Source organism: Pongo pygmaeus, chromosome 15, assembly GCF_028885625.2.
Source record: "Pongo pygmaeus isolate AG05252 chromosome 15, NHGRI_mPonPyg2-v2.0_pri, whole genome shotgun sequence".
NCBI lineage: Eukaryota > Metazoa > Chordata > Mammalia > Primates > Hominidae > Pongo > Pongo pygmaeus.
The window spans coordinates 90,869,485-90,896,119 of NC_072388.2; the positions used below are offsets into that span (position 1 = coordinate 90,869,485).

Below are 26,635 nucleotides of genomic sequence, written 5' to 3' on the forward strand. Positions count from 1 at the left end.
ATAAGTCAGCTGCCAGCATGACCACTGTTCTTTTGGAAAAAAAAAAACAAAAAACTTTCGTCTAGGCCCTAAAGTAATGTTAAGATTTTTCTCTTTGCCTTTGGTTTTCTTCATTTCACTGTGATGTTTCTAAGTATGTACTTTTTCTTGCTTGAAATTCATTGAGATTCTTGAATATATGGACTGGTGTCTTTCCTCGGTACTGAAAAATTCTCATTCATTATCTCTTTAAATATTGCTTTTGCCCATTTCTTTTCTCTTTCTTTTCTTGCAGAAATTCTAATTTATTAGACTTTCTCACTATAATTCCTCACTGATCACTCTAATTTCCATGTCTCTTCACCTCTTTCATATTTTCCATTTCTGTCTCTTTGAGCTATATTCTGAATGATTTATTCTATCTTCCAGTTCATTCAATCTCTTTGTGGAGTACTTCTAACTTCCTAATTAGTAGTTAAGCTGAAAGATGAGTTTTGAGTTTTTATTATTGCATTTTTCGTTAGTAGAAATTACATTTAGTTCTTTTTTCAACCTGCTGTGTAGCTCTGTCACTTTTTAGACTCCTGATCCCTGAACATATCTTTAAATCTGTCTTTTATTTACTTAAACTCAGCCCAGTATAGTTATCTTAATGATCCATGACTGGTTTTTCAAGCTTTTGTAGGTTTATTTCGAGTTTCTATCATTCTGCCAATTCTTGCTCAGGATGTCCTATTTCCTTGTACAGCTGGTTATCTTTGACAGTGAATTATTCATTGACCATGAAACTTTACTGGTAGAACTTTTTAAGCTAAAAATGAAAGTATACTCCAGAGAATATCTGCATTTGTTTACCAGACCATTTTCAATTCATGCATTGACAAATAACCCAATTCTAAAATGGACAAAGGAATTAGACATTCCTGCAAAGAAGACAGACAAATGGCCAATAAACACATTAAGAAGCGCTCAATGCCACTGATCATTAGGAAAATGCAAATCAAAACCATAATGAGATACCACTTCACACACACTAATCAAATAGACAAAAAATAAGTGTTGGTGTGGCTGTAGAGAAACTGGAACCCTCATACATTGCTTACGAGAATGTAAAATGGTACAGCTGTTTTGGAAAACACTTTGGCAATTCCTCAAACACTTCACACAGAGTTACCATATGACCCAGGAATTCCAATCCTAGGTAAATATACCTATGAGCATAGAAAACATATTTCCATACAAAAACGTTTTACACAGATATTCACAGCAGCAGTATTCATGATAGCCAAAAAGTAGAAACAATCCAAACGTCCATCAATTGATGAATGAGAAAACAAAAAGTGGTATACAGTCATATGATGGAATACTATTCAACCATAAAAACAAATGAAGTACTGATTCACACTACAACACAGATAAATCTTGAAAACATTATGCTAAGAAAGAAGTGAGACATAAAAGACCACATATTGTGTGATTCCATTCACGTGAAATGTCCAGCATAGGCAAATCCACAGAAATGGAAAACAGATTAGTGGTTGCCAGTGACTGAGAAGGAAGAGGCAAATGGGGAATGGCTGCTAATGGGTACAAGGTCTTTTTGGGAGGGTGACAAGAGTGTTCTAGAATTATATAGTGATAGTTGCACAGCTTCATGAATATACAAAAAAAAAAAAAAACCACTGAATTGTACACTTTAAAGGGGTGAATTTTATGGTATGTTAGTATCTCAAAAAAGAAATGATTTTTTAAATTTACATATTGAAATATTTTTAGACCACCAAGGTAATATAAAACTTCTCCCCATGGTCTGTTTGGTGGTCACAACTTCCCAAGGACAGGCTTTTTTTCCTTTCTTGTTTTACCTGGCATCAAGACAACTTTCCTTGCACTCCCTTCAAGGAGGTAGAGTGAGTTTTTCACCCTTTTCGTGACATCACAGCCCTTTGTGGTCCCAGAATTAGTCTCTTAGCCTACATTGAATGAGCCCTGGGCTGACTTCCAACTATCCTTGGTGACATGCAAATCTACCAAGTTCCTATTCAAATGCACCAAGTTTCCCCAGTTTAGCAAATGCCCTCAGGGCAAATAAGACTTAAAGGCTCCTTTAGTCTCTCATAGGTTCAGCTTTCTCTTAGATTTTGGCATGTTAATTCCTATCTTTTGAATTGTTTTTTTAAATACAGCATTCTTAGCTGTTTTCAGCTAAGGTTGTCCAATACCTCAACTTACACTGTTCCCAAAATGCAAATCCTATATTTATTTTTCAAGTTAAAATTAATTCTAGTGAGTTAGGAAAGGATTTGCAGCCTGATATAGTCTACATTAGAGTAGCTTCAGTATTATTTATGACTTCAGGTGATTACAGTAGATATTTAAGAATTAAATAACACATTTTATTACTTTTTAAAAAGAAAAAATTAAACATTAATTTGAGGAGCAGTCTAATTTAAAAGAAGCATGAGTGGATAACTTGTTCTCTCAAGTATCAAGGTTCTTTAAACAGCTAAAGTAAATAAGACTGTGTGGTAAGGATACACAAACAGATCTGTTTTAGAAAGAGTAGCTTGGGAACGACCACACATGTATGGAAACTTGATCTATGATACTTGTAGATCACTGAAATGAAAAATAGAATATTCAGTTCTATAATGCTGGGAAAAACTGATTAGCCATATGGGAAAAAAAGAAACTGGACCCCCACTTCACACCACACAAAAATCAGTTCTACATGGATTAAGGACACAAATATGAAAGGCAACTTTTTAAACAGATTTTCTTTTTTAGAGTAGTTTTAGAATCACAGTAAAATTGAGAAGGTACAGAGATTTCCCATATACCCCCCTGCTTTTAGTAGAAAATATCAGACTATATTTTTATAATCTCAGGGAAGGTCAAGATTTGTTAAACAAGATGCCAAAAGCATAAACCATAAAAGAAAAAGTTGATAGAGTCAACTATATTCAACTATAAAATGTGTTAATCAAAAGACACTATAAAGAAAGTAAAAGACAGGCTGCTCACTTGGAGAAAAAGAAATGTGCCACGTGCATAACTGACAAGGGATTCACATCCAGAATATATAAAGAGCTTCTATTACAGAAATCCATTTTTTAGACCGAGTGCAATGGCTCATGCCTGTAATCCCAGCACTTTGGGAGACTGAGGCAGGTGGATCACCTGAGGTCAGGAGTTCGAGACCAGCCTGGCCAGCATGGTAAAAACCCGTCTCTACTAAAAATACAAAAAATTAGCCACGCATGGCGGCACACGCCTATAATCCCAGCTACTCAGGAGGCTGAGACAGGAGAATCGCTTGAACCCGGGAGGCGGAAGTTGCAGTGAGCCAAGATCATGCCATTGCACTCCAGCCCGGGCAATAAGAGCAAAACTCCATCTCAAAAAAAAAAAAAAAAAAAAAAGAAAAGAAATCCATGTTTTAAAGTAAAAAAAAAAAAACAAAAAAAAATGGCAAAAGACATAAACACCCAAAGAACATAAACAATGAAAGGTTCAACATCATCAGTAATTAAGGAAATTTACATTAAACCCCCAATGGGATACCATTTCTCACTCACCCGATTGTCAAAAAGAAAAAAAATTCAGGTAATTACGAATGTAGAAATGTCTTACATGTTGCTGAAAAAGGGAACAAAGTGAACATTTACATCCTGCTTGTGAGGCTATAAACTGGTACAGCCACTTTATAAAACAATCCAGTGTTTTCCAGCAAAACTGAAGGTTTTTAAAATCATGAACACAAAGAGACACGAGTTAGAAGGGTCACTTAGAAACAGATTTTAATGGAAAAAAGTAAAAATTAAATTTAAAAGCAAAAAAATAAAAAAAGACTGAAAACATCCTAAATATCCATCCACAGGATAATGGATAAAGAATGGTAAAGTCACACAATGAAATTATGCGTGGCAATAAAAAGTGAACAAACTGTAATACATCAGCATGAAGGAATCTCACAGAATGTGCAAAAGCAAAGCCACAGGAATCACATAGTAGAATATCATTTATACAGAGTTCCAAAGTAGACTAAACAACACAGTGTTTGGAATGCATAGACATGTGGTAAAACCATATAGAGAATCAAGGAGAGTGGAAAGAAAAAGATATAATCAGGGAAAATACACAGGTTGGCTTCAAAAAATGTTGGTTATGTATTATTTCTTAAGCAATACATAGGCACAGGGGTATTTATTTTATTTGTATTCTCTGAATCTGTAGATGTGTCAAAAGTACTATTTTGCACATGTGAAATAATTTCTCATTTAAGAAGTAAATAAATACATGGTTGTGGTACAAAACATTAAAAATTCAGAAAACTATATGAATAAAATAAAAATTATCCATAATTATATTACCCTGAAATAACTATAGTATTTGAAGGAGGTAAATATACTTAAATGATGTACCTTTCTTCTATTCTTTATTTTTATTTAATCTGTTTTAAAGCTTTACTGAGGTATAATTTACCTATAATAAATTTCACATATTTAAAATGTATAATTAAATGAGTGACATATATACATATAAACACATACACACACATTGGTGGAAGCATCATCTCATCAAGAAAATGAATATATCCATCATCCCCTAAAGTTTCCTCATGCCCCTTTTGGATCCATCCCTCCTTACTTTCTCTTTCCCCTACCCCCAAGTAACCACTGGTGTGTTTTTCCATCACATTAGTTTGCATTTTGTAGAATTTTATTGGGTATATGTTTGGACATAGCTTATGCATATGTTTTACTTTCACAGACAATGCCAAAAAGTTTTCCAAAATGACTACACCAATTTACACTTCCACCAGCAGATTATGAGACTTCCAGTTGCTCCACATCCTAATCAACACTTGGTTGCCAGCCTTTTCCATTTTAACTATTCTTTCCACATTCTTAAGGAAAATACTCATAAAATGATTTGTCTGAACTCTTGAGCAACAACAACAAAAAAAAATCAAACTTTCAACGAAGACTGAAGTGAAACTCATTATACAGAAATTTTAGTCTAAGAGCTTTTTCCCCTGCATGCATAATAATAATTGAAGCAAAGGCCCTAAATGATGTATGCCTCACAGATTCTGATTTAGTCCCAACACCTGATTTCTACATAAGATTTTTAGAAGAACCATTGGGACATACATAAAAGAACCGCATAACTTAAAAGCAAGTTGGGAATATCAACACACTGGAACTCAGGTAAAATAGAGTCCAACACAGTTTATATGCGTGACTTAAACACCTATAACACCTGAACCCAATACACCAAACAAAATACCACTAAAATTGTGTTCATAATTTGGATGGGGCGGGGCATAACTACTTTACCACGAATAGTTCTTTTCAATATGCTCAGCTTCTTGCTCTCAGCTTCTGCTACTTAACTATGAGAGAGGAACAATGTTATGAAATGATGCACTTCATTTTTAAAATTTGTAATTATTATGGATAACACAAAGGTAGTCTATCATCCTTATTTGTCTCTTTTTTCTTTTCTTTTTTTTTTAATCATCTCCCTAATCAATGGATCGCCTCTCCTTCTAACCTTTGTTTCTCAAAATACAGATTCTAAACTCATTTACTTGTGAGTGCAGAATCACTATTCTCTCCTCAGATTCATTCAAATTTGGCTTCTACCCTTATACTGTACTTAAATTATGTCTGCTGAGGTTAAAGCCCCCTCCTAACTTCCAAAGCCAATAGGCACGTAATCAGTTCTTGACTCCCAGGTAGACTTCTCTCCTTGTTAAAACTCTCCTCTCCTGGCTTCTATGAGACCACTGCCTCCTAGATTTCCTCCTTTCCTGATGCTCTTCCTCAGACTCCTTGGCTGTCTCTACCCATCGCTTAATGCTGGTGTTCCCCATCCTTGGTCTTGCCCTCTTCTTACACTATACTTACTTGAATGATTTCTTACACCCTTACAGGATTAACTACCACAAATCCACTGCTGCTTCCAACATTTATAAGTCTGATCTTGACTTCAGAAAACCTGATACCAATATATCTATTGGTATATATCCACTAGACAGCTATGCCAGATGTCCCGCCAGAAACTCAAACTCATTTTCTCTCCAACTGAATTAATCTCTCAATATTAGTTTTATTCGTGAATGCACAATTACAATTCAAATGAAGTCAATAAAATACAAGATATACTTAAATTTTTCATGAAGGGTTAAACAAAGAATAAATTTGTATTATGGACTCTTCCTCAGTTATGAAGGTAACTCATATTCATTAGCAAAAATTACAAAATACAAAAGAGATGATAAAAAGCAAATATCCCAGCTCTCAAAGGCAAGCAACATTATCCCCTCCTTCCAGAAAAAGCAATTTTTAACCATGCTGAAGTTACACATCAAAATATGAAACTGGTAAATAGGATTTTGTTGTTGTTGCTAATTCTCAATATTTTCCAGGCTGTTTTACAATATTAATCAGGGAAAACAAATTTCTATTAACTGCCTACCTAAAGGGAGAACTAGAATAATATTTTAATTACAAAGGCAATCCTTTTATATGCTGTATTTTAAATGTTCTAAAGAAATCAATGCTTTTGGCTTGGCATCTATCTTGTCTATACCCAGACGTCTATCGGTGTGCGCTATAGCCCACAGTTCATCCACAGTATCTTCCTCTAAAGAAAACCATAGCAAAGGAAAACCTGGAAGAAATAGAAGTCAAATCTAAAACCTAGCTGGGTAGATTGTGGTTTGCAAACACTACAGTAAAGTGACACTTTTAACACCCTTTCGCCACTTCACAAAGTTTCAGAAACATCACAGGTAAAAATCCTCTGCGAAGCTCTTCTCATCAGACCCCGCCAGGGAAAGGAAATTCGCTTCTCTTTCCCCAAAGCCCAGAGCCCACCTGGACGCGCCGTCGGAAGCCAGAGCACGGAGCAGGGAGCCGGGCGCGCGGCCGTCCCCGCCTGGGCTGGGGTCTCCACCGTCCCCCGTCACGGGTCCCCCTAGGCAGAGCCGCCCACTTGGACAGCGGGGACCCAGCCTCGCCCCGTCGCCAACCCCCGGTGCCCTCCAGACCACCGCGCTTGCAGCTGTCGCGGGGCCTAAAGCTCCCTCAGGCCCCCGCGACACAGGCGTCGCTGAGGAGACGTGGGACCAGCCCCTGGGCCCCACCACGGCCCCATTTTAGAGAAAGTTAAAGACAAAAGAGACAGAACGGACGCTCACCGCCAGCCCGCAAGGCGGGGCCGCCCTCACAGGCGCCCCCCACAGCCCTGAGCGAGCTGCCAGCTGGGAGAAGCGCACCTGAGCCACGCTGCGCCTTTCCCCGCCCGGGTCCCGCCGCGCTCCTCGGGATCTCCAGGTCCCACGCCCGCGCTGAGGGGGCGCCGCGCGGCCGCCGCCGGTTACCTGCTGGAGGCAGTGGGCGCTCTGCTGTCGCCACCCGCGGGAACTGTGACTCCGGTCACCTCGCGCGGCCGCGCCTCGAGGTCTCGCCCTTCCCACGGCCTCCCCTACCCTGTCACTTACCCCCTCTCCTCCACTTCCCTCCCCATACCCACTCCCACACCACCCACCAGGGCCGCCCCGCCCCTTGGGACGGGCGTTAAGGGGTGAGGCGAGGCAAGGCGGGGCGGTGCGAGGCAGGGCGGGGAAGGGCGGGGACTGGAGTGGCGCAGAGGGGCTGGGCGCGGAGGGGCGGGGCCTCCCGCGCACCTGAGCCGCGCTGCGCCTGCGTCCTCCGCGACTCCGCGCTTGGCAGCCCCTTCCTGGGAAGGTGTAAAATGCCGCCAGGTGTGGGGTGTGTTGTGGGAGAAGAAGGGAGACGAGCGGTAGGAGGAGGATAGAGGGGAAGCTATTGGCCTGAGGAAACTTCTCTGACTTGGGGAGGCAGGAGCAGTCTTTCTGGCGGGAGATGTTTATGCACACTTTACTTAGAAGCGGAGTAGTCATGTTGTTACTTGACTTTTAGAGTTTTTATAAAAAGTCTAATTTATAAAGTTTTTGAGGATCAGCCCTGCTCTCTTCGCTTTTGTTGCCTTCTATCTGCTACTGCCTTGCCATCAATGGGTGTCTTGGAAAGAATATTAAATGTATCCACCACAGCACCTCACACCCCCGATTCTGTGAGAGATCCCCTCTAACCTTGGCAAAGCGGGGGGCCTGGCCCTTTTCTCTGGGCTTCCTTGGTGGAAATCTCAATACTGCTTGGAAATGAGTTTCCTAGACTGTCTGATGAAGAATGGCTTAGCATTTTTTTGTTTGTTTTGTTTTGACAGAGGGTCTGTCGCCCAGGCTGGAGTGCAGTGGTGCGCTCGTGGCTCAGTGCAGCCTCGACATTCAGGGCTGAGGTGATCCTCCCACCTCAGCCCCTCCCCCAAGTAGCTGGGAATACAGGCTCGAGCCAGCATGCCAGGCTAATTTTTTAATTTTTTGTAGAGATGAGGCCTTATTATGTGGCCCAGGCTAGTCTTGAACTCCTGGACTCACGTGATCCTCCCACCTCTGCCTCCCAAAGTGTTCCACCTCCCAAAGTGATGGGATTACAAGCATTGAGCCACGGTGCCGGCCTGGGTGGTGGGACTGTAAAATTGAAAGAAAGGTTCATACTTTTCTTTCTGGAGAGCAGTCTTTCCCAGAGTGAGTTCTGTCCGTCTCAAGGTACTAGAGATGCTGGAGTGGGAGTAGGGGTAGATCACCAGATCACATTAATCTGGGGGAGAGAGACACAAAATACTTGTTTTCCTTGAGATTCACAATGCATACTAGCATTTTACAGGCGTAAGAACCATGTTTTACTTTCTTTGATCCTGCATCTCCCAAAGTGTTTGACCATAGAACTCTTTTCTTGAGAAATGCCTATTCCCAATCTTGGGCATTAGTGTTTCAACAAACTCTTTGAAAACCACTGCTTTCAACTCCTAGTACGTTCACATTTAATAATGTATCACCAATGTTTGCAAAGTTCTGCACTGTTCACACAAAACTTTCATGAGTCATCTCATTTAATCCTGGAAATTGCAATGTAGCTGTTATTATCTTCATTTTGCAGTTGAAAATATTTAAAGGTCAGACAACCAGTTAGTGGTTGCCCAAACATAGTCAATATTTGAATCTGAACTTTGAACTCCAAGGCATTTTAGACTAATATTCATTCTGTCTCTCTCTCATTTGTTCCTTTTTTTTTTTTTTTGGACAGGCTCTCACTGTTGCCCGGACTGGATTGCAGTGGCACAATCATAGCTCATTGCTGTCTCAAACTCCTGGGCTCCAGCCATCCTCCCACCTCAGCCTCCCAAGTGTGCTGGGACTACAGGCACATGCCACCACGCCTGGCTAAATTTTTAAATTTTTTTATAAAGACAGGGTCATGCTTTGCTGTCCAGGCTGGTCTGAAACTCCTGGCTTCAAGCAATCCTTGCACCTCAGCCTCCCAAAGTGCTGGAATTACAGGCATGAGCCACGGTGCCCAGCTTCCCTTGATACCTAAGGAGAGCACATCCTTGGTTAGAAATCACTAGATTCATGTGTTAGTTGAATCTTCTCAAGGGCAAGACCATAACTTTACCTATATTTTACTTCCTTGCAGCACCTGACTTAGTGCAGGGCACAAAAGTGTCATTGAAATGTGCTGAATGAATGAAGGAGGAATGAAAGCTCAATAGCTACTAATTGAAGTGAGCTGATGCTCGGTTCCTTAAATGAACAACTTTAACAAACTCTTCACTGATGCAGAAGTACCAAGAGCAGGAGCTCCCCTAATTGTTCCTAGTTTTCTTCCCTAGTCCATCTTAAAACATTTTCCTAGAAGAATCCTCTCTATTGACAGATACAGTTCTTGTAAAATCATGAAGCCAATTCCTTTGTTTTCCTTGAAATGGGCCTCCTTCCTGTTCTATCTGAGGCAAGGCTACATGAATGGAGGATATTGTACACCTTTCTTTGTGCTCTTATTTCTAATCTCTTCCCACAAAAGGATCGTCCTCAAAATACTATGAAGGGGTTTTTGTTTGTTTTTTAATTTAGCAATTTTATATTATTTGAGGCCGATCTAAGGAGAAAAATGGACTAGTCAATATGGATAACGTGGCTGCTTAGATATTACTGTGTGTATCAATTCTTTCATTTGATAGAGACAAATCACATAATTCCTACTCTAAACCCCTATTCATTCTTTATTTAATGCAGTTTAGAAGTGCTTTGTGACTCAGCCCAAGCCTACCTCTCCAGCCTTATCTCCCAGTATTTCCATCACACCTTTTTGACCTACTGAACGAATTGCAGTTCCATAAACTGTCAAATTTGCACACACCATTACCTCTACCTTTCTCTTACAGGTATCAACTAGCAAACTCATGTTCATCCAACCAAAATACCACCTCTTCTAGACAATGAAACCCCACAACACCCATTCCTGACTCAATTAGGTGCCATTTCCCAGCATAACCACCACAATCCATCTGTATCTCTATCATGGTGCCTACATCATAGCTGTGATTACTGTCTTCTTTTCCCACTTCCCTCTAGATGCATTCCAAGTGAGTTACCAATGGGCAGGAACGATGACTTCCACCTCTATTTCCTGAGCACACAGCATAGCACTTGACATAGAAGGCACTCAACAGTTTGTTGAATAAATGAAAACATAGCTTTCAAAGAGTGTAAATTCCTAGAGTGCTTGTGAAATAATTTTACAAATAAATGGTCATGAATACATTGGGGGTACCAGATAGATTTTTGCTTCTTTCAAAATTATTTCCTTCCCATTTTCTGCCTTAGAACACAACAGCAGAAGCCTATACATATTCATTCATTCCATGTATTTGTTCAGAAAACATTTCTGAGTGCCTACCATATAACAGGTGCAGTCCTAGGCACTTGCTTCAGAGAGAAAGTGACATTTCAAAAGTGTGATGGATGCTCACCAAACCTCAATTCCTCTCCCTGGGCATGAAGCTAAACTGCTTTGCCTAGCCACTCCCCTTGCATCTAGGTAAGGTCGTGTGGCCAGTTCTGACCAATGGAATTTGAGCAGAAATAGAGTTTCACTTCTGCAACTAGGCAACTAAGAACAGGTGAGCCTTCACCCCACTCTCTCCCTCTTTCCATTCCATGACAACCTTGGACTAAACCATGCTAACCATTGCTAAAGCTCACAATATGACAAGATGGGAGAAATGTCTGTGTCCTTGATTGGCTTCGTGGAACAAAGCTCTCCCCACTGCCCACTAACTTTGATTGGATGGTGATGTGAGTGAAAAATATACTTTATTGTGTTAAACCACTAATATTTGGGGTTTTTTTCTAACACCTGGATTTACTTACTCTGATAGGCACTGTCATGAATGATGACATATAGATTACATTAAACATACCAAAAAAATGTTTCTCATGCTGTAGGCATTCTATGGGAGACATAGAACATGAAAATTTATCAAAGAGCATATTAAAGTCATAGAAAATTTAAGTTTGTCCCAAGTAGATAAAGAAAAATCTTTATGGATACATAGCTTTCTGTCTCTCAGATGGCCACCTTATCAGAATGCTGACATCTTGACCTGAAAACAAGCACAGAGTCACCATCATGCCTTCTTCATCATCTTATCTGCACTTCTCTGTCTCTTTCATGCACTTTGAAGGGTTTCCCTGAGTGGGCTTCAGGAGATCCAGTGTTACTCAAAGTCTAGTATATATTCAGGAGAAGAGAGTAATAAAAAGGCTAGGCTCCAAAGGGTCTTGAATATCTTACTAAGGAATTTGCCCATTAATCCATAGGATACATAGTTGAATAAGCTAGGAACTATTTGTAGTGAGATGAGTTGCTTTTTTCTTTTTTCTTTCCCTCCCTCATCATCTTCTTACCTGGATAACTGTTACCCACTTAACTAAGGTAACAATGGGATAATGGCTGGTCACAGATGCTCCACCAAGAGAACTAATCATGAGAGTCTCATTTCTCAGTGCCCTCCCACAAAGCCCTTCCTGAAAACACCCATCTGCCTCTTCCAAACCCCACTAATCAATGAAACTTCATAGCACTAAAAGGCTGACACAGTTGTATTAGAGGCGTAAATGAAAAATATTCAGCACCTAGAGCAGGAGGCAATAGCACCAGTGGGGTCAAAGGAAATCTGTGAAGGAGGAAACAAAGAGAGAATCCAAAAACAAAAGAAGGTTTTCCACCAACCACATGATCAACTCACCCAGGCTGAGTAGCTAGTCCAAAGAGGATGACAGCACATGAAACTGCTCAGGATTCAAGAACAAAGGCTCCCAGACTCACTGAGAAGAGCAGAGAAACATCTAAACCCCTACTTCTGTGACCTCTGTATGGACTGGAAGAAATGACTCAAACCTGAAGCAAATGACCCTGCATTCTTCTGGACCCACTTCAGCTTGCTTAAGTTGGAACTCCATTTCCCCAAATTTATTTCCCTATGTGGTTCCAAGTTAGGTTGGCCAAAAAGAAGAATTGAGGCAAGATTTGGAAGGTGAAAGTGGAGCAGAGCAACTCCCTCTGAAGATCCTCATGACTACACGTGGTGGCAGACACACACAGAGATTCTGGGAGGTTCTGGCTCATCCTCCTCCTCATGTCTAGCTCTTCTTCCCAACTCTAGTCCCTGCTGGCCAGAGGACCCAAGATGACTCCAGAGCTTGGTGGGAGACCTCCAGAAGTGGCAGCTATGTATGGACTTTTCCACAGCCCCCCTCCTGGGTACCACTCCAGCAGTTAGACATGTGCGGCTTCCTAGAATCATTGCAAGTTCTGGCCTTACAAGTCCACCTGTACAGGGCTTCAGGATGGCTGGTTAGCGACTTTTCTCTAACCCTTCAATTCCACTTTCAGACCTTTACTTCACCAGTTTCTCACATAATTCTGCAAGAGATTAGTCCCATTATCAGTAAGACTCTAGTGGTTCTGCTTCCCTGATTAAACCCCTCCAATACATCATTCATGTTCTTGGCTACCTAGCAATAAGATTATGTGGATTGTACCACCCTTCCCTTCCACCTTTTTTTTTTGAGACAGAGTCTGGAGTGCAGTGGCGCGATCATGGCTCACTCCAGCCTCCACTTCCCAGGCTCAGCTGGTCCTCCCATCCCAGCCTCCTGAGTAGCTGGGAGTATAGGCATGCCAACACACCCAGCTAATTTTTTGTATTTTTTTGTAGAGACAGGTTTTTACCATGTTGCCCAGGCTGGTCTCAAACTCCTGGGTTCAAGCCATCTGCCCACCTCGGCCTCTCAAAGTGCTGAGATTACAGGCATGAGCCTCCACGCCCGACCTCCTTCCCCTGCACTATTAAAGGCCAAGTGCTGAAGTTATTTATCTATAGGAACTATAGAAATTTGGGTAAAAATTATGCCCTGGTAGTGGTCTCCCCATGAGAGGGTGGCTGGTTGCCCACTGCCTTAAAACTGAATTTACATAATAGAAGAACTGACTTTCAGCTTTTCGAGCTTAGAAACTTGCTCCTTTTCTCTTTTAGCATACTGAGTAAATCTCTCTTGAAGAAGGAAGTTTGGTCAGGCTCACCAGAAGTAGACAATAGTATGTCTGTCTATTAATATAGAATGAGAAATAGGATTGTTGCAAGACCCAAATGTGTATCTTACTGCCAAAACACTATGCCCTGAAGAAATAGCTATCCAGGAAGCTAAATGATAACCAAACGGTTGCCTGATCAGGGAAACGGAATGAAAATTAGGAGAGTTGGGAGGAATATTGAGCGTTAGCATTGAGTTATGATAGCTACCATCAATACCACAGAAGGGACTAACCTGTCACAGTTGCAGATAAGCTATGTGGTTCCACTTACTGGAGCTACAGTCCTAGTCATATTCCTTCTTTTTAGTAGGTTACAGTATTGGCCCCAGGACTTCATCGCGCACTGTATCCATGCCCTTTGCTACGACTTTGAAGTGCCTTCCACTGAAGGAGTGGAGTATATTTCCCTACCCGTTGATTTTGGGTTCAGCCACGTGACTTGCTTTGGTCAACAGAATGAAATGGAAGTAATCGTGTTGAGTTCTGCGCTTAGGCCTTAAGAGACTTCATGTGTTTCTGCTTGCCTTCTTGTACTTCTACCAATGCTAGAAGACTTCCCTGGGCCAGCCAGCTGCTCCAAGGAGGGTAAGACACCCTAAAGCAGAGTCATGCCAGGTAAACCCAGCTTAGAACAGCTAATCCCCAGCTGCCCAGCAAGCGTGAGAAATAAAAGATGATTGTTTTTTTGTACCATGGCATTTTGGGAATATTTGTTACACAGAAATAGTTACCTGACATGTCCTCCCACCATGATTTTCTGGAATGGAGAATATCTAACCCCATCGTGGCCCCAGAGTTCCAGATCAATGTGCCCAGGACTCCCCTCTCAAGTCACTAGGCAGCACCAATTTAGCCAATAGTAAGTTAGAGGATTCAGTTTCTCACCCTCAATACAATTCACTTGAAATTTTCTGTCCTTTGGGTTAGATATAAAATCTAAATATTTTTTAATAGCAGAGATGAGAAAGATTTAACAACTTTTCAGAAAGTTACTTCTGAATATTAGTGATTGTACATGCCACTCAAAATCACTGTGTGAAATAACATTCGAAGCCTATCATTTGTAACTTCTGCTTTCATCAGAGTTTTAGGAAAACACCTACGCCCAGCAAAATCCCCAGGCAGTTTTAGGACGCCAAAGCTTTCCTCATCTGTTTTTAAACCCAGTCCACATCCATAAAGATAATTCATGAATAAATGTGGTTGGCAGATGAACCTAATATTCAAGGACATCTTTTTTAAGCCTTTAGTTAAGACCTTTGGTTTGTTAATTTACACGTTAGTCTCTCTATGAATTAGAAGTGGAGGGAGGGGCTCAAAATGCTTTATAATCCTTTTTTTTTTTCAGACATTCCTTCTTTCTCCACCACTCCCAGCCTTTCACTATCTTCCTCCACCCTTCTAGCTTATGAAGGGACTGATGATGTTGGGATAGATTTTGAGGAAATGTGGGAGCTCTGTAATCCATTTCCTACTTGACATGGGTTACATTTTTACCAGAAGAAAGGAAAAAAAAAAAAAAAAAAGCAAATATATTTCCAGCACAGTTGGGCGGCAGCTCCATAAAGTGGCTTTTAAAGAGTTATCCCATTGCCCTGAGAGTTGACAGCACTCCAGGGAGGGGACAGGGTCTGTGAGGGCCAGAGAGGCATACCCTTCCATTCCTAAGAAACATCCCCTCAGGAAACAATTTGGCGTTTCCTATAAAACATGAACTTGTTTGGCGGCCTGACCAACTCATCACCCCTGTTCATCTCATATTGCTTGCCTGATTAATAACAATGACATAGTGAATACAACTTCAATAGGAAACGGGGGAGGAAGAGCCAAACAACACCCTTGCCAAACAAACACACATGCTCACATGCCCACAGACTCACACACCCCAATATATAAAGCCACTCTTAAAATGTTGGGAAATATAAAAATGTTTCCATCCAAACCATCTTATGGGCCCAAGGTGGTGGCTCACGCCTGTCATCTCAGCACTGTGGGCGGCTGAGGCGGGCAGATCATGAGGTTAAGAGATCAAGACCATCCTGGCCAACATGGTGAAACCCCGTCTCTACTAAAAATATAAAAATTAGCTGGGCATGGTGGCACATGTCTTAGTCTCAGCTACTCGGGAGGGTGAGGCAGGAGAATCGCTTGAACCCGGGAGGCAGAGGTTGCAGTGAGCCGATATTGCACCACTGCACTCCAGCCTGGGTGACAGAGCAAGACTTTGTCTTCCCAAAAAAACAAAACAAAACCAAAAAAAACCATCTTATGTTACTGGGAGGGACCAGGGTCAAAGATTACTTCCTTTCTCCCATCCAAATAGTACATCAACATACCTGGGGATGATAACAGCTGTCATTCTTCATGGACCTACCACGTGCCAAATACTGTGTTAATGGTCCGTAAAAGTAAGTGTGTATACATTGGCTGGGTGCAGTGGCTCATGCCTGTAATCCCAGCACTTTGGGAGGCTGAGAAGGGGGTGGATCACTTGAAGTCAGGAGTTTGAGACCAGCCTGGCCAACATGGTGAAACCCCGTCTCCACAAAAATTAGCTGGGTGACGTGGCGCACACCTGTAATCCCAGCTACTCGGGAGGCTGAAGCAGGAGAATCACTTGAACCCGGGAGGTGGAGGTTGCAGTAAGCAGAGATGGTGCCACTGCACTCCAGCCTGGGCAGCAGAGTGAGTGAAATTCCATCTCAAAATAAATAAATAAATAAATAAATAAATATGTTTATACATCTAGTCTAATTCTTGCAACAACCATTTAAGAATTAGTAGGCATTATCTAGGCATTACAGATAAGTAACTTTTCCAAGATCACAAAGAAGTAATGGTACAGATTGGATTTGAACTCAAAGCTATGTGTGACTCTAAAGCTCAAGCTCCTTTTGTTAAGTCACAGATTTAGTTGGTAAATTGTAAAGCCTAGACTTAGGGTTGTTTCCTTACTCAAAGCCCATTGGAATTGTCATCTCTTCTGTGGGTCCTTGACTTGTTCTGGACAGAATTCTGATGGTTACAAGTAACAGAAAACCTCTCCAATTAGCTCAAGTAAAAGGCAGGGAATGGTATTCTATTCCTACCCTTACTTTGGGTAAGGGAACGTATATGGGAACATATTCAGAGAACTGAACAAGCAGGCATCAGAAAGTGCAGGACCTAAGGTAGCCCAGACACCCCTCAGCCTCGCATTCCATGAAGACTGCTTCTTTTTGCACACCTGCACATCCCAATCAGCTTATCTGAGTCACCAGTCTCTCAAAGCTGCAGTCTACACCTGATTCTCTAATTACTTCCTCAATGGTATATCTATCCAGCCTCTGGGCTCAGGACCCACCACCTTAGAAGTAAGTGCTTCTCCCTTCCCAGTTTTCTGGGAGAAGAATCTGATTGGCTCAGCTCATATTTTCCAGTCAGGCCACACACAAGGTACAAATTGCTGGCTAGTCTACGGTTGGGCACCCGTTGATCAGATGTTTGCCCTGGTCCACTTCAGAGGTAGCTGGGGAGGAGAGGGTCAAGGGATCTGCTGCTGCACCTCTGGGCAGGGAAGTACCCTGAAATCCAGCAGATAGACGCTCAGCTTTTTCTCTCCTTTCTTTCATAAGACTGTCACACCTGCATTAGGATTGAATTTTAAGTAGCCTCCCATTGCTCTCCAACTGCCCTCTAATTATTTTCTAGATTCTTACAGTAACATCTTATTGGGGTTCTATCTGCAATGGCCTTATCAGAGTGCTAAAAACACAGTGGACACTAAAAAATGATTTGTTGTATTTAGGTAGAGTTCATGATGGAGAGGACCAAGAGAGAAGATCAAGAAGAATTTTTTTTTTTTTTTAATCTCTTCCCTTGTCCACTGAAAGACCATCAAAACTAGAGAGAGACTATCAAATGCCTGGTGACAAGTCCTCGGCTGCACTGGCTTCACAGGAGCTTATGTGTAGAAGAAAAAGAATTTGAGCCGGAGCAACGAAACTCTAAAGTTGTTTCCAACTCTCTTACCAAAAGAGGCATCCAGCCCAACAGCTCTCAACCTGGAGTAAAGCTTCCACATGCCCTGTGGAGCGTCCTCGCTTTGATTCCATCCCTTTACTCCCATTCAGAGAATTCTATTTGAATTTAAATAAATGACTCTTCTGCTATTATTGTGGTAAGCTTGATTCTGCTGTGATTTGAAAAGAACAAAAAATAAATAATTGCAAAATCTTTGTATTAAATTACTGGTAACAAATTACCGGTAACTTTGTTACAATTGGCATTGTGACTGAGGGCTGTTAGTTAAGGACATTCTGCTGCCCACGGCTGAGGTGACACTAACTGTATCAACAAGGATGTTTTCAGCCCCAAATAAACAGAAAACCCATGAAAAAGGATGCTTACAGCCCCAAATAAATAACAGAAAACCCAATTCAAATGGTCATAAAAACAAGGAGGCCAGGCGCGGTGGCTCACACCTATAATCCCAACTCTTTGGGAGGCCGAGGCAGGCGGATCACCTGAGGTCAGGAGTTCAAGACCAGCCTGGCCAACGTGGTGAAACACCATTCTACTAAAAAATACAAAAATTAGCCAGGCGTGGTGGTGGGTGCCTGTAATCCCAGCTACTCAGGAGGCTGAGGTAGGAGAATTGCTTGAACCCGGGAGGCAGAGGTTGCAGTGAGCCGAGATCACGCCACTGCCCTCCAGCCGAGGTGACAGAGCAAGACTCCATCTCAAAAAAAAAAAAAAAAAAAAAAGGAAATGTTTTAGTTTCTGCGATGGTTTAAATTGTCCACAATTCTTTGAAACTCCTTTCAACAAAAGCTGGAACCTGTGTCCTCTGAACTGCATCTAGGCTAACCATAGTGACTGGTCAACCAGAAAAGTACAGTGGAAATGATGCTATATGATGGCCGATGCTAGGTCAGAAAAGGTGATGCAGTTTCTACATAGTTATCTTTGTGTGCTTACTCTTGGAATCCAGCTACCATGCTCTAAGGAAGCCCACGCAGTTTGTGGAGACCCAAATGAAGAGGGCCACGTAGAAAGGAATAAGGCCCGTGACCTTCACATCTGACTGAGCCAGCATTGACTTTCCAGTTTGTGAGGGAGCCGTCTTGGAAGTGGATCCCCCTGGTCCTGGCTAAGCTGCCCCACCCGACCCCTTGTGGAGCAGATATAAGCCTTTCCCACTCAGCCCTGCCCACATTGCAGATTCATAAACTACATAATGATAAAATGCTGTTGTTTTGAGCCACTGTTTGGGAAAGGTTTGTTGCACAACAATAGATAACTAATATGGTTAACCTATGAGGAAATCCAAAGATAGATCAGCCTTCAGAGTCGTTGATTTGCAATTCAACCATTTAGCATTGAGTGTTTTCCTTCCCTTTTCTCTGTTCTGCATTGTGTAGTTTCATCCTAAATCTAGTTCCATTTGTGGTTGTAGAATGGCTACCAGGGGAAGACCCTCCTCCTTCAATTCAGGTGAAGAGAATAGAATGAATTCCCCTGGAATGCTCTTAAGAGAAAGTAACTTTTCCAGAAGCCAGCAAACCTCTCCTCTTATCCCTTTGGCCAGAATTAGGTCACATGCTTATTTCTGAACCAATACTGGCAAAGAGGATAAGATATCATTTTGACTAATAAGGACTATCCCTTAAATTGAGACCAATTTCCCAAACCACATGGCTGCTGCTTATGGGATAGAATGGATGTTGGGAAAGTCGCTTCACCAATTTAAGATATCTGAAAGAAGGGACAGGTAAATGAGAAAACCCTCAGGTGGTGGCCAGCCCGGGAACATAACTAAGAGAAAACCCACAGGATTAGGAGTATCCTGGGTAAGCCAATCGAGGGTCTAGCAAGATACAGATTGTCTACTTTCAAGACCCACGTGACTGCAGACCTTCCCTTTATCCCCTTTTCTGGCATCTCCCATTTTTGTTACCTGTCTTACCTTCATCAGCCATCTGCATATTTATTCCAGCTCCCTTGCAAGTGTCAACCTAGTGGGAGGAAAATGCACTATTCAACTTCTGGTAACTTTATTCCAATTTCTCTCTGAAGAAAAACCTCCTGGCATATGTAAGGGTTGGTGTCATTATTTTTCCCATTTTTGCCAATGAAATAGCTAAGGCTTTATGATAGCCTTGGGAAGATTACTTCTCACTGGATCTGTCTACTAACATGAAAAATGAAGGGAGTAGACCAGAAGATTAATAACCTCTTGAGCTCTAGGAGTTTCTGTACTCTTCCTCCTATCTTTTCCAAGATGACTACAGCCATGCCTGAAAGTTCGTGTCATTTGTTGCTGCAATGCTGTACGCCTAGCTCTTCATAGTCGTCATCTCCCCAATATTCACTATTTTGCTTTCACCGCTTTGGGCCATCTGCAAATCCTGCCTTCCTTTTTCACTTTCTGGACAGGCTGTCACTAAAAGTAATGAGGATTCCTTAGTTTTACTACATGGCTTTTTCCTGTTTCTACCTTTGACCTTGTGCTGCCTCCTTTAAACACAGCACAACAGTGTAATGGAGTTCAGCAAACATTTCATTTCCAGAAATTTAATAGGATATTTCATGAAAAAAACATTTGTGTGAATTAAATGTAGGAGACTCAGAGCCGACATCTGCTTTTAGTCTCATCATGAGGACCACTCTTCCTCCATTCCAAAGTTCATGGCCACTGTGATTTCCCACTATTTCACTTCCCCAGTAAGAGTTGATTGGTTCATGAGATGGTATCTAACCCAAGGCAGTCAATCAAAATCCTTCCCTAGAATTTGTTTTAAAACTATAACTAGAAAAAAAACCAGTCAGTCCTCTTTGTAGTGACGCAAGACACTTTCGTGGCCATGTTTCCCAGGTAGAACAGCTCAATCCATAACAAAAGACAATGAAGTTGATGTCCTGAGAGAAGTGAAGATAAGAGATGGTGAAGGATTCCAAAGGCATTAGATTTCTTGGTTGCATTCTTGGTTGAATTCACCTCTACTTTTCCCCTAGTACTAGTACACAAACCACACCAGGTATAAGCCCATAAATAATATATTTTGCCTAAGTTAATACATGTTTAGTTCTTGTCACTTAAACACAAGAGATTTAATATGAGTACTCAGAAAACTGTGTCCCTCTAAGATTCTTTGGAACTGAGTCTTTAGCATTTTTATTCGACTGTGATTTGCATACATTTTTATTTTCTTTAATTGCTTGCCTCTGAGTATTTGTTTATGGCATTAAAGATGGGGTGTAGAGGCCAGGCACAGTGGCTCATGCCTGTAATCCCAGCACTTTGGGAGGCCAAAATGGGTGGATCACCTGAGGTCAGGAGTTTGAGAGCAGCCTGGCCAACATGGTGAAACCCTATCTCTACTAAAAGTACAAAAAATTAGCTGGGCGTGGTGGCATGCTACTGTAATCCCAGCTACTCAGGAGGCTGAGGCAGGAAAATCACTTGAACCTGGGAGGTGGAGGTTGCAGTGAGCCCAAATCGCACCATTGCATGCCAGCCTGGGCAACAAGAGTGAAACTCCGTCTCAAAAAAAAAAGATTGGGTTTAAAAAATGGGATTTAGAGGCAGAAAACCTGAGTTGAAGTTCTGGCATTAATACTTTTTAAACATGGTGACAGTGCAAGAGCCTCCCTGAGCCTCAGTCTCTTTCCTAAAACAAAAAAGGGATAATTATAATTGTTGCCCTAGCAACCTCTCAGAGTCATGATGATAATCAAAATAAGAAAATGGGGAGGGATGGGGCCATATTCATCTTTGCATTTCTAACGTCTACTTTAAAGCCTAGGACAGTATAGTACATACTGAACAAATATTTGGTGAATGAAAGAAAAAACACAGAAGCATTTTATACACTATAAAGCAGGGTTCCCCAAACCCCAGGCCATGGATCAGTACCAGCCTGTGGCCTATTAGGAACCAGGCCACACAACAGGAGTTGAACAGCAGGTGAGCGAGTGAAGCTTCATCTCTATTTACAGTCTCTCCCCATCACTCATATTACCACCTGAGCTCCGCCTCCTGTGAGATCAGTGGCAGCATTAGATTCTCATAGGAGCATAAACCTTACCATGAACTGCGCACATGAGGGATCTAGGTTCCACGCTCCTTATGAGAATCTAATGCCTGCCCAAGCACAGTGGCTCACGCCTGTAATCCCACCACTTTGGGAGGCCAAGGCGGGCAGATCATGAGGACAAGAGTTCGAGACCAGCCTGGCCAACACTGTGAAACCCCTTCTCTACTAAAAATACAAAAATTAGCCAGGCATGGTGGTGGGTGCCTGTAATCCCAGCCACTCAGGAGTCTGAGGCAGGAGAATTGCTTGAATTCGGGAGGCGGAGGTTGCAGTGAGCCGATACTGCACCACTGCACTCCAGCCTGGGTGACAGAGCAAGACTCCATCTTGGAAAAAAAAAAAGAAAAAAGTATCTAATGCCTGATGATCTATCACTGTCTCTCATCACCCTCAGGTGGGACCATCTAGTTGCAGGAAAACAAGTTCAGGGCTCCCACTGATTCTACATTATGGTGAGATGTATAATTATTTCATTATATATTATAATGTAATAATAACAGAAATAAAGTGCACAATAAATGTAACGTGCTTGAATCATCCCAAAAACATCCCCTCACCCCTAGTCCATGGAAAAATTGTCTTCCACGAAACTGGTCCTGCTGCAAAAAGATTGGGGACCACTGTTCTAAAGGACTATTTAAATGCGAATTATATAATGAAGACCACTTTACAATAATACAGGGTGTGTATAAATATTAACATGGGCAACTTACGTTGGTCTTCGGCTGAATGACAATTTCAGTGTCATGAACAGAGCTTCCTATAAACAAGCTGTAAGGTGAGTGGAATTTTTGGACAGTATCTCTCCAACCTTTCTTTGGTTGTTCTCCCTCTGTTTGGTCTAAATAGTGTGTCAAGGTGTGTCTGGTCCCAAGTTCTGTAAGTGGCCAGTGCTCTAGAGCTGTTTGATGCTGTTGCCGTAGCGTCGGAATGAAGAAGGAAGTTTTAAAAATCACCTAAGGCTCTTTCACTTATAATTAGCACATAACCTTACCTGTCCCTTTGAAGTATCACAATGGCTGAGGCTCCCACAAAATTCTCAGGCTGAAAATTGCTTATTTATAACTTCTTTTTCTCTTCCCAAATGCCTATGTAAAATTATTCAAAGAAGACATGCAGATCCAAGAAGCACACTAGCCTGGTGCCATTCAGCATATGGGCAAACAGACCTCCACACTGTATTATGCCACCAATGTTTATCCTGGATCATCATGAAGTAAAACTCTGTACGTGGTGGAGTCTAGCTACTAAGACAAAAAGTGGTCTACACTTTATTTTTAGCATCCATCAAAATGGCTAAAGTTATTTAAAGGTTTAGTGCTTCAAAAAGTATTTTCTGAATTATCCGAAGTACAGTTCCCAAAATGATTCATTTTCTAACTATTCAAGATAGCCTTAGTTTTCAAGTATCATTGCTCATTCAATGGTTCAATAAGTTAACCACAGGTACTAGATTCCCATAATGTAAATTTCACAATCCTTAACATTGTACAGTAAGTGCAAACAGACAGTCTCCCAGCAATAGGCATATTTTATTGGAATAAAGATGCGGCCGGGCGCGGTGGCTCATGCCTGTAATCCCAGCACTTTGGGAGGCTGAGGCAGGCATATCACCCGAGGTCGGGAGTTCGAGACCAGCCTGAACAACATGGAGAAACCTCGTCTCTACTAAAAATACAAAAAAACTTAGCCAGGCATGGTGGTGCATGCCTGCAGTCCCAGCTACTCGGGAGGCTGAGGCTGGAGAATCGCTTGAACCCGGGAGGCAGAGGTTGTGGTGAGCGGAGATCGTGCCATTTCACTCCAGCCTGGGCAACAACAGTGAAACTCCGTCTAAAAAAAAAAATGCTCTGCTTCACTAGCCTTAACATTTTCAGTCGGGAAACCTGTCTTTGATCACATTTCCTAAAGCAAAGATTGTTGTGAAAGAATAGATTATCACGAATTTTTGAATTTTGTTACCCCCATCAATAGATCACTAACTGGTTGTTTAAAACAAATGATATCCCACTTTCCTACCTTAGTAGATGTAACATAATGTGTGTGCTTTAATCGTAGCTTGACCAGTGAACCATACCATGTCAAGAAAGTTTCATGACATGTTTGAGGAACAGCGAGAGGGCCAGAGCCACTGGAGCAAGAGAAAGAGAGAGAGAAGGGTAGGAAGAGAGAGCAGAAGAACATGGGGTAGAGCTGGCCGGGTGTAGTGGCTCATGCCTGGAATCCCAGCACTTTGGGAGGCAGAGGGGGCAGATCATGAGGTCAGGAGATTGAGACTATCCTGGCTAACACGGTGAAACCCCGTCTCTACTAAAAATACAAAAAATTAGCCAGGCGTGGTGGTGGGCACCTGTAATCTCAGCTACTCGGGAGGCTGAGGCAGGAGAACCTGGGAGGCGGAGCTTGCAGTGAGCCGAGATCCCGCCACTGCACTCCAGTCTGTGAGACAGAGAGAGACTCCATCTAAAAAAAAACCAAACAAACAACAACAACAAAAACAGAACATGGGGTAGAGTAAAGGAGATGGCATGGCTGTTATTAAACATTTGCTGCTACTCTAAATAGGCTGAGAAGCCATTGGAGAGTTTGGAGTTGAGAAATGACATGAACTGATTTCACCTTAGGACAGATCACTCCGACTGTTGGGTTGAGAATAGAGTGGAAGGGACAGGGGCAGAGGTGAATGCAGAGGGACCAGGTAACTGATTCTGCCTATAATCAAGGTGAGAGAGGAAGGTGGCTGGGACTCAGGGTGTAGGAGTGAAGGTGCCAGGTATGAAGATTAAATGATATAACATATGCACAGCATAATAATTGGCACAGTCAGTCCCCAGTAGATGTTCACTGTGATAATGGCATTCTGAACCCCAAGACTCAATAGTAGATGGTTGGTTCATTGCATGGCAGACCCAGGTAAGTGATTACAAACTAGATAGTTGATGTCAGAATTAGAAAAGGAACTTTTTGAACATTTCTGCATGTATCAGTTGAAGTGAAATTGAGTCAAAAGAGTTCATGCTGCCTTTCACTGAATTCTCTACTTGGATTTTTTTTTTTTTTTAAAGTACACACACACACACACACACACACACACACAATCTGTGATCAAAAAAGTTATTGAAGTGCTGCAGTTGCCCAGAATTCAGCCTGACCTTGCAGCACTCCTAGTTATTAAAAATCATTTCTATGGGCTTACATTTTTTGGTTTAACAAGCACAAGAGGCCATGAACTCTTAATATCTGAAGCAAACGTGTTAAACATCTGGGATCTGGCATAAGCTTCTCCTGTGGGATGCATTGTTTGTGCAAACTTTTATTGAATTAAAAAAAAAAAGTAAGTACTGAGTTTCAAAATATTCGTGTAACCTAGTAAGAATATTTTTCTGAATCCAGAGTCAAAATACAGAGATTTATAAACTTAAATTTAAAATTAGGTTAGAAGTCTGCTCTTAAAACACAGCATGGTTTTGAAGTGGAACCAAACTTCAGCTCTAGCTCTAACAGGAGATGGCTGATCTAAGTTAAATAGGTTTTTCCAGGCTAAAGGCACGACTTCTGACCACTCTAAGAAAGCCATAGGGTTTGCAGGAAGGGTACTGGCCTAGAGTTTAGGGCAAGTTCTGTGGCTTAAACACAGATAATCTTGGGCAACTTACTTTACCCTGGGCTTGATTTTCCTTATTTCCTATAGAAACTGGAAGGAAAAATACTTACCCATGGGTCTTAGAAATGTACGAGGATAAGAAATAAAATAAAATAATAAGTGACAGAACTTTTAAAAGCTCTACACATAAGATGAGGAGGAGGAGGAGGAAGGGGAGGGGGAGGAGGAGGAGGAGATAGAGGAGGTGGAGGAGGAGGAGAAGAGGGGTAAAACATAAGAGACTCCTATTTGAAGATGCAAAAGACCAAACAAACTGAACAAAGCTTTTTAAAGAAGAAAGACTAAGGGTTGTCTTTGGAGTGTTCCTCTAGGGAGGGACAACCTCTTGTATTGCTTTAGTATCTCCTTGAAGCGCCCAGGGAAGCATCCAGACACAGGGGACAGTCTTATCAGTCTAGACTAACTGACAGACGGACAGGTCCCTCTCAATTTCCATAATCTATACCCTGAATATTCTGAGTAGGGGAGAGCAAAGCCTGGCTCAGCCCACCCCATTGCCTCTGCTAGACTGAAGGACAGGAAATAAAGGAGCCAGTCCTCCCCAAAGAGGGACAGGGATAGCTTTTAAAACTCACCTCTCCCTTCTGAGAGAAGGCTGCTATTCCTTGCAATGTATTTTTGTGCAGCTGAGGATCTGGAGGGGTTCTGACCTGAGCAGTGGGCTGGGAGCTGAGTTTGGGAGCTGGAGTTCTGCATAATAGAGTAGGATGAATTTGGAGTTTGGGGACTGTGTAGAAAGAGGAGATGAAGAAACAAGTTGACCAGGGGAAAGGAAGGATGGGTGGTTGAAGTGGGAACCAGTGGAACAGCAGGGATGGAGAGCTGAAAAGCAGGTTCGCTTCTGTCCCACCCCCCACTCCTAAATCCTCAGGAAATTTGCCTACACACCCAAATGCAAACGGAATGTATTAATTTCTAGGGCTGCTGTACAATGTACCACAAACTGAGTGGCTTAAAACAACAGACGTTTATTCTCTCACAGTTCTGGAGGCCAGCAGTCCAAAATCAAGGAGTCAGCCATGCTCCCTCCAGAGGCTCTAGGGGAGAATCCTTCCCTGCCTCTTCCTAGCTTCTGTTGGTCATGTAAATCCTTGAAGTTCCTTGGCTTATAGCCTCAAAACTCCAACTCTGCTTCCGTCTTTGCATGGCTGCCCTCTTCCCTGTGTGTCTTTGTGTGTCCTCTTGTAAGGACATCAGTCATTGGATTTAGCGCTCACCCTATTCCAGCATGACCTCATCTTAACTTGACTAATTACATGTGCAAAGACCCTGTTTCCAAATGAGGTCACGTTCTGATGTTCCACGTGGATGTATATTTTCAGGAGGACACTACTTGACTCACCACAGTGTTGTTTATTTTTGTTTTTATGGAAATCGAG

The 26,635-nt window shown here is 42.0% G+C and overlaps 1 protein-coding gene across 10 annotated transcripts in view; it reads right to left on the reverse strand.

Moving 5' to 3' along the window:
• TC2N (tandem C2 domains, nuclear) overlaps positions 1-26,635 on the reverse strand; it is an 88,398-nt gene that overhangs the window by 49,830 nt on the left and 11,933 nt on the right. For 3 of the 10 annotated variants that reach the window (XM_054448704.2, XM_054448700.2, XM_063652014.1), the window contains exon 1: positions 7,268-7,532. The exons of 3 other annotated variants lie outside the window; for them this stretch is intronic. The gene's annotated coding sequence lies outside the window, so the exon portion shown is untranslated. Of the gene's footprint in view, positions 1-6,866; positions 7,130-7,267; positions 7,637-26,635 lie in introns of those variants that run through there. 4 more of the 10 variants (XM_054448696.2, XM_054448702.2, XM_054448697.2 and 1 more) reach the window with 3 other exon arrangements.